This window comes from Oncorhynchus gorbuscha, linkage group LG16 (genome assembly GCF_021184085.1).
Source record: "Oncorhynchus gorbuscha isolate QuinsamMale2020 ecotype Even-year linkage group LG16, OgorEven_v1.0, whole genome shotgun sequence".
Classification (NCBI taxonomy): Eukaryota; Metazoa; Chordata; class Actinopteri; order Salmoniformes; family Salmonidae; genus Oncorhynchus; species Oncorhynchus gorbuscha.
Window position 1 is genome coordinate 6,632,655 of NC_060188.1, and position 12,314 is coordinate 6,644,968.

The 12,314-nt window shown below is 40.2% G+C and overlaps 1 pseudogene; it reads left to right on the plus strand.

The window, feature by feature from the left end:
• Window positions 1-12,314, plus strand: part of LOC124000169 — a 128,581-nt pseudogene that overhangs the window by 85,647 nt on the left and 30,620 nt on the right.

The window sequence follows — 12,314 nt, forward strand, 5'->3', positions numbered from 1 at the left end:
ATGGACAGAGAAATAGATACATAGAGAGAGCGATATGGACAGAGAAATAGATGCATAGAGAGAGAGAAATAGATGCATAGAGAGAGAGATATATGGAGAGAGAGATAGATACACAGAGAGAGAGATATGGACAGAGAAATAGATACATAGAGAGAGAGATATGGACAGAGAATTAGATACATAGAGAGAGATATGGACAGAGAAATAGATGCATAGAGAGAGAGATATGGACAGAGAAATAGATGCATAGAGAGAGAGATATGGACAGAGAATTAGATACATAGAGAGAGAGATATGGACAGAGAAATAGATACAGAGAGAGAGATATGGACAGAGAAATAGATGCATAGAGAGAGAGATATGGACAGAGAAATAGATGCATATAGAGAGAAATGGATAGAGAGAGATATGGACAGAGAAATAGATACATAGAGAGATATGGACAGAGAAATAGATACATAGAGAGAGAGAGAGATATGGACAGAGAAATAGATGCATAGAGAGAGAGATATGGACAGAGAATTAGATGCATAGAGAGAGAGATATAGATGCATAGAGAGAGAGAGATATGGACAGAGAAATAGATACATAGAGAGAGAGATATGGACAGAGAAATAGATGCATAGAGAGAGAGATATAGATGCATAGAGAGAGAGAGATATGGACAGAGAAATAGATACATAGAGAGACAGATATGGACAGAGAAATAGATGCATAGAGAGAGAGATATAGATGCATAGCGAGAGATATATGGACAGAGAAATAGATACATAGAGAGAGCGATATGGACAGAGAAATAGATGCATAGAGAGAGAAAATAGATGCATAGAGAGAGATATATATGAAGAGAGAAATAGATACATAGAGAGACAGATATGGACAGAGAAATAGATACATAGAGAGAGAGATATGGACAGAGAAATAGATGCATAGAGAGAGATGTGGACAGAGAATTAGATACATAGAGAGAGATATGGACAGAGAAATAGATGCATAGAGAGAGAGAAATAGATGCATAGAGATATATATATATATGGAGAGAGAAATAGATACATAGAGAGAGAGATAAGGACAGAGAAATAGATACATAGAGAGAGAGATGGGGACAGAGAAATAGATGCATAGAGAGAGATATGGACAGAGAATTAGATACATCGAGAGAGATATGGACAGAGAAATAGATGCATAGAGAGAGATATGGACAGAGAATTAGATGCATAGAGAGAGAGATATGGACAGAGAAATAGATACATAGAGAGATATGGACAGAGAATTAGATACATAGAGAGAGATATGGACAGAGAAATAGATGCATAGAGAGAGATATATGGACAGAGAAATAGATGCATAGAGAGAGAGATATGGACAGAGAAATAGATACATAGAGAGAGAGATATGGACAGAGAAATAGATACATAGAGAGAGATATGGACAGAGAATTAGATACATAGAGAGAGATATGGACAGAGAATTAGATACATAGAGAGAGAGATATGGACAGAGAAATAGATACAGAGAGAGAGATATGGACAGAGAAATAGATGCATATAGAGAGAAATAGATAGAGAGATATGGACAGAGAAATAGATACATAGAGAGAGAGATATGGACAGAGAAATCGATACATAGAGAGAGAGAGAGATATGGACAGAGAAATAGATGCATAGAGAGAGATATATGGACAGAGAAATAGATGCATAGAGAGAGAGATATATGGACAGAGAAATAGATACATAGAGAGAGCGATATGGACAGAGAAATAGATGCATAGAGAGAGATATATATGGAGAGAGAAATAGATACATAGAGAGAGATATATGGACAGAGAAATAGATGCATAGAGAGAGATATGGAGAGAGAATTAGATACATAGAGAGAGAGAGATATGGACAGAGAAATAGATACATAGAGAGAGAGATATGGACAGAGAATTAGATGCATAGAGAGAGAGATATATGGACAGAGAAATAGATACATAGAGAGAGAGCGATATGGACAGAGAAATAGATGCATAGAGAGAGAGAAATAGATGCATAGAGAGAGATATATATGGAGAGAGAAATAGATACATAGAGAGAGAGATATGGACAGAGAAATAGATACATAGAGAGAGAGATATGGACAGAGAAATAGATGCATAGAGAGAGAGATATGGACAGAGAATTAGATGCATAGAGAGAGAGATATAGATGCATAGAGAGAGAGAGAGATATGGACAGAGAAATAGATACATAGAGAGACAGATATGGACAGAGAAATAGATGCATAGAGAGAGAGATATATGGACAGAGAAATAGATACATAGAGAGAGCGATATGGACAGAGAAATAGATGCATAGAGAGAGAGATATGGACAGAGAAATAGATGCATAGAGAGAGAGATATGGACAGAGAATTAGATACATGAGAGAGATATGGACAGAGAAATAGATGCATAGAGAGAGAGATGGACAGAGAAATAGATGCATAGAGAGAGAGATATGGACAGAGAATTAGATACATAGAGAGAGAGATATGGACAGAGAAATAGATACAGAGAGAGAGATATGGACAGAGAAATAGATGCATAGAGAGATAGAGATATGGACAGAGAAATAGATACATAGAGAGAGAGATATGGACAGAGAAATAGATACATAGAGAGAGAGAGAGATATGGACAGAGAAATAGATGCATAGAGAGAGAGATATGGACAGAGAATTAGATGCATAGAGAGAGAGATATAGATGCATAGAGAGAGAGAGATATGGACAGAGAAATAGATACATAGAGAGAGAGATATGGACAGAGAAATAGATGCATAGAGAGAGAGATATAGATGCATAGAGAGAGAGAGATATGGACAGAGAAATAGATACATAGAGAGAGCGATATGGACAGAGAAATAGATGCATCGAGAGAGAGATATGGACAGAGAAATAGATACATAGAGAGATAGATATGGACAGAGAATTAGATGCATAGAAAGAGAGATATATGGACAGAGAAATAGATACATAGAGAGAGCGATATGGACAGAGAAATAGATGCATAGAGAGAGAGAAATAGATGCATAGAGAGAGAGATATATGGAGAGAGAGATAGATACACAGAGAGAGAGATATGGACAGAGAAATAGATACATAGAGAGAGAGATATGGACAGAGAATTAGATACATAGAGAGAGATATGGACAGAGAAATAGATGCATAGAGAGAGAGATATGGACAGAGAAATAGATGCATAGAGAGAGAGATATGGACAGAGAATTAGATACATAGAGAGAGAGATATGGACAGAGAAATAGATACAGAGAGAGAGATATGGACAGAGAAATAGATGCATAGAGAGAGAGATATGGACAGAGAAATAGATGCATATAGAGAGAAATGGATAGAGAGAGATATGGACAGAGAAATAGATACATAGAGAGAGAGATATGGACAGAGAAATAGATACATAGAGAGAGAGAGAGATATGGACAGAGAAATAGATGCATAGAGAGAGAGATATGGACAGAGAATTAGATGCATAGAGAGAGAGATATAGATGCATAGAGAGAGAGAGATATGGACAGAGAAATAGATACATAGAGAGAGAGATATGGACAGAGAAATAGATGCATAGAGAGAGAGATATAGATGCATAGAGAGAGAGAGATATGGACAGAGAAATAGATACATAGAGAGACAGATATGGACAGAGAAATAGATGCATAGAGAGAGAGATATAGATGCATAGCGAGAGAGATATATGGACAGAGAAATAGATACATAGAGAGAGCGATATGGACAGAGAAATAGATGCATAGAGAGAGAGAAATAGATGCATAGAGAGAGATATATATGAAGAGAGAAATAGATACATAGAGAGACAGATATGGACAGAGAAATAGATACATAGAGAGAGAGATATGGACAGAGAAATAGATGCATAGAGAGAGATGTGGACAGAGAATTAGATACATAGAGAGAGATATGGACAGAGAAATAGATGCATAGAGAGAGAGAAATAGATGCATAGAGATATATATATATATGGAGAGAGAAATAGATACATAGAGAGAGAGATAAGGACAGAGAAATAGATACATAGAGAGAGAGATGGGGACAGAGAAATAGATGCATAGAGAGAGATATGGACAGAGAATTAGATACATCGAGAGAGATATGGACAGAGAAATAGATGCATAGAGAGAGATATGGACAGAGAATTAGATGCATAGAGAGAGAGATATGGACAGAGAAATAGATACATAGAGAGAGATATGGACAGAGAATTAGATACATAGAGAGAGATATGGACAGAGAAATAGATGCATAGAGAGAGATATATGGACAGAGAAATAGATGCATAGAGAGAGAGATATGGACAGAGAAATAGATACATAGAGAGAGAGATATGGACAGAGAAATAGATACATAGAGAGAGATATGGACAGAGAATTAGATACATAGAGAGAGATATGGACAGAGAATTAGATACATAGAGAGAGAGATATGGACAGAGAAATAGATACAGAGAGAGAGATATGGACAGAGAAATAGATGCATATAGAGAGAAATAGATAGAGAGATATGGACAGAGAAATAGATACATAGAGAGAGAGATATGGACAGAGAAATCGATACATAGAGAGAGAGAGAGATATGGACAGAGAAATAGATGCATAGAGAGAGATATATGGACAGAGAAATAGATGCATAGAGAGAGAGATATATGGACAGAGAAATAGATACATAGAGAGAGCGATATGGACAGAGAAATAGATGCATAGAGAGAGATATATATGGAGAGAGAAATAGATACATAGAGAGAGAGATATGGACAGAGAAATAGATACATAGAGAGAGAGATATGGACAGAGAAATAGATGCATAGAGAGAGAGATATGGACAGAGAATTAGATGCATAGAGAGAGAGATATAGATGCATAGAGAGAGAGAGATATGGACAGAGAAATAGATACATAGAGACAGATATGGACAGAGAAATAGATGCATAGAGAGAGAGATATAGATGCATAGAGAGAGAGATATATGGACAGAGAAATAGATACATAGAGAGAGCGATATGGACAGAGAAATAGATGCATAGAGAGAGAGAAATAGATGCATAGAGAGAGATATATATGGAGAGAGAAATAGATACATAGAGAGAGAGATATGGACAGAGAAATAGATACATAGAGAGAGAGAGATATGGACAGAGAAATAGATGCATAGAGAGAGAGATATGGACAGAGAATTAGATACATAGAGAGAGATATGGACAGAGAAATAGATGCATAGAGAGAGAGATATGGACAGAGAAATAGGTGCATAGAGAGATATGGACAGAGAATTAGATACATAGAGAGAGAGAGATATGGACAGAGAATTAGATACATAGAGAGAGAGATATGGACAGAGAAATAGATACAGAGAGAGAGATATGGACAGAGAATTAGATACATAGAGAGAGAGATATGGACAGAGAAATAGATACAGAGAGAGAGATATGGACAGAGAAATAGATGCATAGAGAGACAGATATGGACAGAGAAATAGATACATAGAGAGAGAGATATGGACAGAGAAATAGATACATAGAGAGAGAGCGAGAGAGATTATTATTATTATTCTAATTCATATTGTTGCTGTTAATGGTAATACCATTTCCACTACTACTATTACTGTTATTATTGATACCTTATTGCAGTTGGTCCCACCATTGTTGTTATAAGTGTATTTTGACAACATAAGTCATTTAACTTGCCATGTTAATAAAGTCTACTGAATTTAATTGAATTGAGAGATATGGAGATGGAGAGAGAAAAATAGATGCAGAGAGAGAGAACATCATTTAATTTAACGTCTGTACTTCAGCCTTCAGTTTGAGAAATCACCTCCGCAAGAGGCCCTGTAAACAGAGGCAGCAGTAAACATCACATATCAGATCATAGAATTCCATTAAAAGTGTCACCTCGCCCTAATGCGCAGCTGCGTCAGGGAGCCCATTGTGATGAATGGCACTGCGCTCCTGTGCGTCAAAGGGGTCTCAGTGTAATTAACGGGATTTGGAGTCCCACGGTGGAGCTGCACCACCAAGCCTACTGTAATAATAAGGTATACTGCATTAGGGTACCATTGTGACAGAAACCTAATTTGGTGTGACAGCAAAAAGGTTGTTATTGTGACCAGAATATATAGCATATTCCCCCATTTGCTTTAGTGAACCAGCCATTACCACAGTCTGAAACTACCAAAATGATTGGATTGTTGGGCATAATATAAGTATTTGTAGTTTAACTTGCACTCACACCCCCACATGTTGTTGCTTCCTGCTACTGGTTCTGCTATTTCTAAGAATGGTCTTCTTTTTCCCTAATCCTCCACACCTTACTCTTCGACGTCTTGGGGCTACATCATCAAAAGAGGTGTCAGCCACAAGTCAGAGCCCCATGGCCTGTTTCTGTTCCCCCTCCTAGATTAGTTTGGTCTCTCTGAAACTCTATAGGAAGCTACACTCTGAACCACTGGTTGAGTCCCATGGCCTGTTTCTGTTCCCCCTCCTAGATTAGTTTGGTCTCTCTGAAACTCTATAGGAAGCTACACTCTGAGCCACTGGTTGAGTCCCATGGCCTGTTTCTGTTCCCCCTCCTAGATTAGTTTGGTCTCTCTGAAACTCTATAGGAAGCTACACTCTGAGCCACTGGTTGAGTCCCATGGCCTGTTTCTGTTCCCCCTCCTAGATTAGTTTGGTCTCTCTGAAACTCTATAGGAAGCTACACTCTGAGCCACTGGTTGAGTCCCATGGCCTGTTTCTGTTCCCCCTCCTAGATTAGTTTGGTCTCTCTGAAACTCTATAGGAAGCTACACTCTGAGCCACTGGTCGAGTCCCGAATGACACCCTAGTCCCTATATAGTACTCTAGTTTTGACCGGAGCCCTATGGGTCCTGGTCTAAAGTAGTACACTATGTAGGGATTTGGGATGCAGGCACTGAGCCCCTGTGTCCCTGAGAGGACGACCAGGGTCATATATGTTAGTCACAGTTCAGTATTGATTTCCTGGACTATGAATGGGAATGCCAGCAGTCGGAAAACCGCGCTCCCAAAGCTGTCGAGATCCCCCCTCCTGCTCTCCCTACTCATGTTTTCCACCGAGGTGGAAATTGTTACCGTATGACACCATCCCTGTCGCTCACAGCAACATGGTCGTTACGCCCTCACGGTCCATGCCGGTGTGCGATGAGTGAAGGATTGTGAGTGTTGACTAAACTGGAGGCCTCTGGGATATGGTATCACCTAGCGTGGGCAACTGTTGCTATTGTTCTGTTGTTTAGAGCTAGCTCGGGGGTGGGACTGATATGGACCTTTCTGTTGTTATGGTGTGGGTGACTCTTTTAAATCATGTGTTTGGTTGTTATGGAGATGGTTACCAGGTGTGAATATGCCATGGTTGTTGTAACTCTGGTATTTATGATCTTGGGATAGCACCTGATCTGGGCTTAAATGTTTAATGATGGTCATGAAGTTATTGTTCTGATGCCTAACATTAAATGGGAGATATACTAGTGGTTTTATTTTACCATCATTCTTCAACAACATTAGATTTTCACTCAATAAATTTCCTATTTATACTCAACTAATCTTAACTTATTAATGATCTTTAAATGGCCTCGTGCTAAAGCTGTCATCTTGCTCTATGTATTCCTGCAAACAATGAACATTCCTACAATGTTTGGAAACATTCCAATTTGTTGTACAGCTAACATTAGAATGGTGGATCTAAAACCACGTCTGTCTGTCTGTCTGTCTGTCTGTCTGTCTGTCTGTCTGTCTGTCTGTCTGTCTGTCTGTCTGTCTGTCTGTCTGTCTGTCTGTCTGTCTGTCTGTCTGTCTGTCTGTCTGTCTGTCTGTCTGTCTGTCTGTCTGTCTGTCTGTCTGTCTGTCTGTCTGTCTGTCTGTCTGTCTGTCTGTCTGTCTGTCTGTCTGTCTGTCTGTCTGTCTGTCTTCCAGTACAGGATTGGCCAGCTGTATATGATCAGCAAGCACAGCCATGAGCAGAGTGAGCGTGGAGAAGGAGTGGAGGTGGTGCAGAACGAACCCTACGAGGACCCCACACATGGACAGGGACAGTTCACAGAAAAACGGGTCTACCTCAACAAGTAAGTGTGTACTTACCAACTGTGTTGGAAAAAGTACTCAATTCACATACTTGAATGAAAATAAAGGTTTTCCCGAGTGGCGCAGCGGTCTAAAGCACTGCACTGCGGTGCTTGAGGCGCCACTACAGATCCAGGCTGTGTCACAGCTGGCCAAGACCGGGAGACCCATGAGGCGGCGCACTATTAGCCCAGCGTCGCCTGGGTTAGGGGAGGGTTTGGCCTGCCGGGATATCCTTGTCCCATCGCGCTCTAGCGACTCCTGTGGCGAGCTGGGCAAATGCACACTTACACGCTCGCCAGTTGTACCTCCTACACATTGGCTTCCGGGTTAAGCGAGCGGTCTGTCAAGAAGCAGTGTGGCTTGGTAGGGTTTTGTTTCGGAGGAATCATGGCTCTCAACACTCGCCTCTTCATTGTCGGTACGGTAGTTGCAGCGATGGGACAAGACTGTAACTACCAATAGGATATCATGAAATTGTGGAGAAAAAAGGGTAAAAAGTACACAAAAAATAAATGTAAAGTTACTTTAATAGAAAATGACTTAAACAACTTAAGTAAAAGTGAAAGTTTTCCAGTAAAATACTAGTTGAGTAAAAGTATAAAAGTATCTGGATTTATGTGTACAGTGGTGGTGAAAGTACTCAATTGTCACACTTCATTAAAAGTAAAAAATTTAATTAAATGCTATACATCAAATTCCTCATATTAAGCAAACCAGACGTCACAAAGCCATGGTCCTGCCAGAAGATACAGTAAACGCAAAAGTCACATACTGTTTACTCCGAAGGATCCTGTCAAATGATTTAAGCACAAGGTGTTGTGTAGTTTATTACCATTAGTAAGCTACAGCAGGACTAATCTCCTGGCACTAGCAGAGAGCGTCTGACATATCCTTGGGGAGTGCCATATTCACTGTCTTCATTGGGTGAGTCAGTGCCACTGGAAAGTTTAGGACAATACTCCTCCAGGCTAGATGGATGTCATATTGTACAGTGTGTGTCTCCCCTTCTCGTAGGCCTTTATTAGATGGTTGCATTCAAGACAAGGTCATTTTCATTGATCTCAGTTTGTCAGTGTCCGTAGAGTATCCTAGGCCTACCCTGTCATGGTTGTGGTGTCATATTAAAGATTCTGATAATGAATGTCATAGAATTGCCTGAAATGTGTTTATAAAAGCCCCCCCCCCCCCCATGCTCCTTGAAAATGTTCCTCTAGTTGGGGCTGAATTGCTACACTAAACATGAAACTCACACGCCTCCTATGATGTTGTGTATTTCATTATGATCGTTTACTGTCTGAGTTGGACAGTCTGCCTGTTTTGTCAGCAGTGTTGCTGTAAGAGGTTGTAACGTGTGTAGCTGCCCTGGCTACAGATGTAGGATCTTAGTAGACATATTAGTAGTGTATTGGAGTTTTAAAAAGGCTTCTGAACTTTGTAGTTTACACATTGACATTTCAGACTTGATTTTCCTTTACAAAATATGTATCTACCCCCACAAAAATGTAAATGTAATCATATTCCACATAACAATTCACATTTCCTGTTGCTGCAGAATTATTTTCATGCTGTAGCAAACATGCTCAAGTTAAGATCTTACATCTGTACTTGGCAGTAGGCCTAAAAAGGGCTTGTTGGACAAGGACATTTTGTGGTGTTTCTTGGTCACATTTAAATGATGCAATGTGATTGTAAAAATGTTCAGTTATTTTTGCTGTATTTTTACTGGAAAATGTTGACCCAGTCACTTTTTAAAATTAATTTACCTTCATTTAACCAGGCAAGTCAGTTAAGAACAAATTCTTATTTTCAATGACGGCCTGGGAACAGTGGGTTAACTGCCTGTTCAGGAGCAGAACGACAGCTTTGTACCTTGTCAGCTCAGGGGTTTGAACTCGCAACCATCCGGTTACTAGTACAACACTCTAACCACTAGGCTACCCTGCCGCTCAGTCACTTTTACTCAGGCCCAGTCACTTTTACTCAGGCCCAGTCACTTTTACTCAGGCCCAGTCACTTTTATCCAGGCCCAGTCACTTTTACTCAGGCCCAGTCACTTTTATCCAGGCCCAGTCACTTTTATCCAGGCCCAGTCACTTTTATCCAGGCCCAGACACTTTTATCCAGGCCCAGTCACTTTTACTCAGGCCCAGTCACTTTTACTCAGGCCCAGTCACTTTTACTCAGACTCAGTCACTTTTATCCAGGCCCAGTCACTTTTATCCAGGCCCAGTCACTTTTACTCAGGCCCAGTCATTTTTACTCAGGCCCAGTCACTTTTACTCAGGCCCAGCCATTTTATAATCTAAATCAAATCAAATCAAACTTTATTGGTCACATACACATGGTTAGCATATGTTATTGCGAGTGTAGCTAAATGCTTGTGCTTCTAGTTCCGACAGTGCAGGAATATCTAACAAGTAATCTAACAATTCCACAACAACTACCTAATACACACAAATCTAAAGGGATGGAATAAGAATATGTACATAGAAATATATGGATGAGCGATGACAGAGCGGCATAGGCCAGATGCAATAGATGGTATAAAATATAGTATATACATATGAGATGAGTAATGTAAGATATGTAAACATTATTAAAGTTACTTGTGATCCATTTATTAAAGTGGCCCATGATTTTGCGAGTCTGTATGTAGGCAGCAGCCTCTCTGTGTTAGTGATGACTGTTTAACAGTCTGATGGACTTGGAAGCAGTTTTTCAGTCTCTCGGTCCCAGCTTTGATGCACCTGTACTGACCTCGCCTTCTGGATGCTAGTGGGATGAACAGGCACTGGCTCGGGTGGTTGTGGCCCTCTTTATGGCCTTCTTGTGACATCGGGTGCTGTAGGTGTCCTGGAGGGCAGGTAGTTTGCCCCCGGTGATGCGTTGTGCAGACCACACCACCTTCTGGAGAGCCTTGCAGTTGTGGGCGGTGCATTTGCCGTACTAGGCGGTGCTACAGCCCAACAGGATGCTCTCAATTGTGCATCTGTAAAAGTTTGTGAGGGTTTTAGGTTACAAGCCAAATTTCTTTAGCCTCCTGGGGTTGAAGAGGCGCTGTTGCACATTCTTCACCACACTGACTGTGTGGGTGGACCATTTCAGTTTATCCGTGATGTGTATGCCGAGGAACTTAAATAGTATTGTGATATCCTCATATCATTATGGGTCACTTAATAGAATAGAATGTAACATAATAGAATAGAATGGAAAATAATATACCATTATGGAATGGAATAGTATAGAATGGAATAGAATAGATCAGAATAGAATGGAATAAAACATACTGTACACAGTATGGGCTGCCTTATGGACATGGAGGTTCCATAAAACACTCATAAGAGGACATAAAGATTTTTAGGTCTCACAGGTTCTTGCCATAGAAGAGCAATCTATTTTACTGCATGTGTCATTTCAATCCCATTTTCTCTGTTAGTCCATCTCCACACTCTGTTGAACATGATTACTGTGTGAAATTGAATATTTGATTCTCCATTATGTAGATTTAGATCACAATTGAATTTGCTGTTAAACGCACTGGTGAGTCTGAAATACACGTTCTGCTTCACTAATGCCCTTTCTGTGAGTTGGCCCTGGATTTGACCCAGTCAGTCACACACTTCCACACACAGAGACACATGATAACATGCACACTGCATGCACAAGCAAGCCCGCCTGCTCTTTCATACTCAAACATGCATACTGTATACATCTGTCTCTCTTTCTCTGTCTTTGTCTCTCCCTCACTCATTCTCCCTACTTATTTCTTTTTAAAACGTTTTGTTCTTTCTCTTTATCTCAAACACACACATCTTTCTCTTTCTCTTGTAGTAATACTGACAGATCAACTGAGTCACAGACTCGTCATCAGAGATGTGACCAGGAACACAGTTTAGCAGAGTGGGTTCATTCCAGTTTAGAAAATGGTCAAGATGCAGTCGCCATTGGAAACAGCCTCCCACATCCAAATTTAGCCAAATCCTCCAGCAGCCAGGCAACCGTCACAACCCAAGGGGTTCTTCATGCACTAAGTGGACAGCGTTGTCGGACAGTCACAGAAAGTCCCGGCCCTGCAGTGTGCTGCTCTGGGAAATCCATCAGGTCTAACTGTGTTCCAGACTGTTTCATTCTGATCACAGCAGACCTGCCTGCCTGGCAGAAGGAACTGCTCTCTATTGATTCCA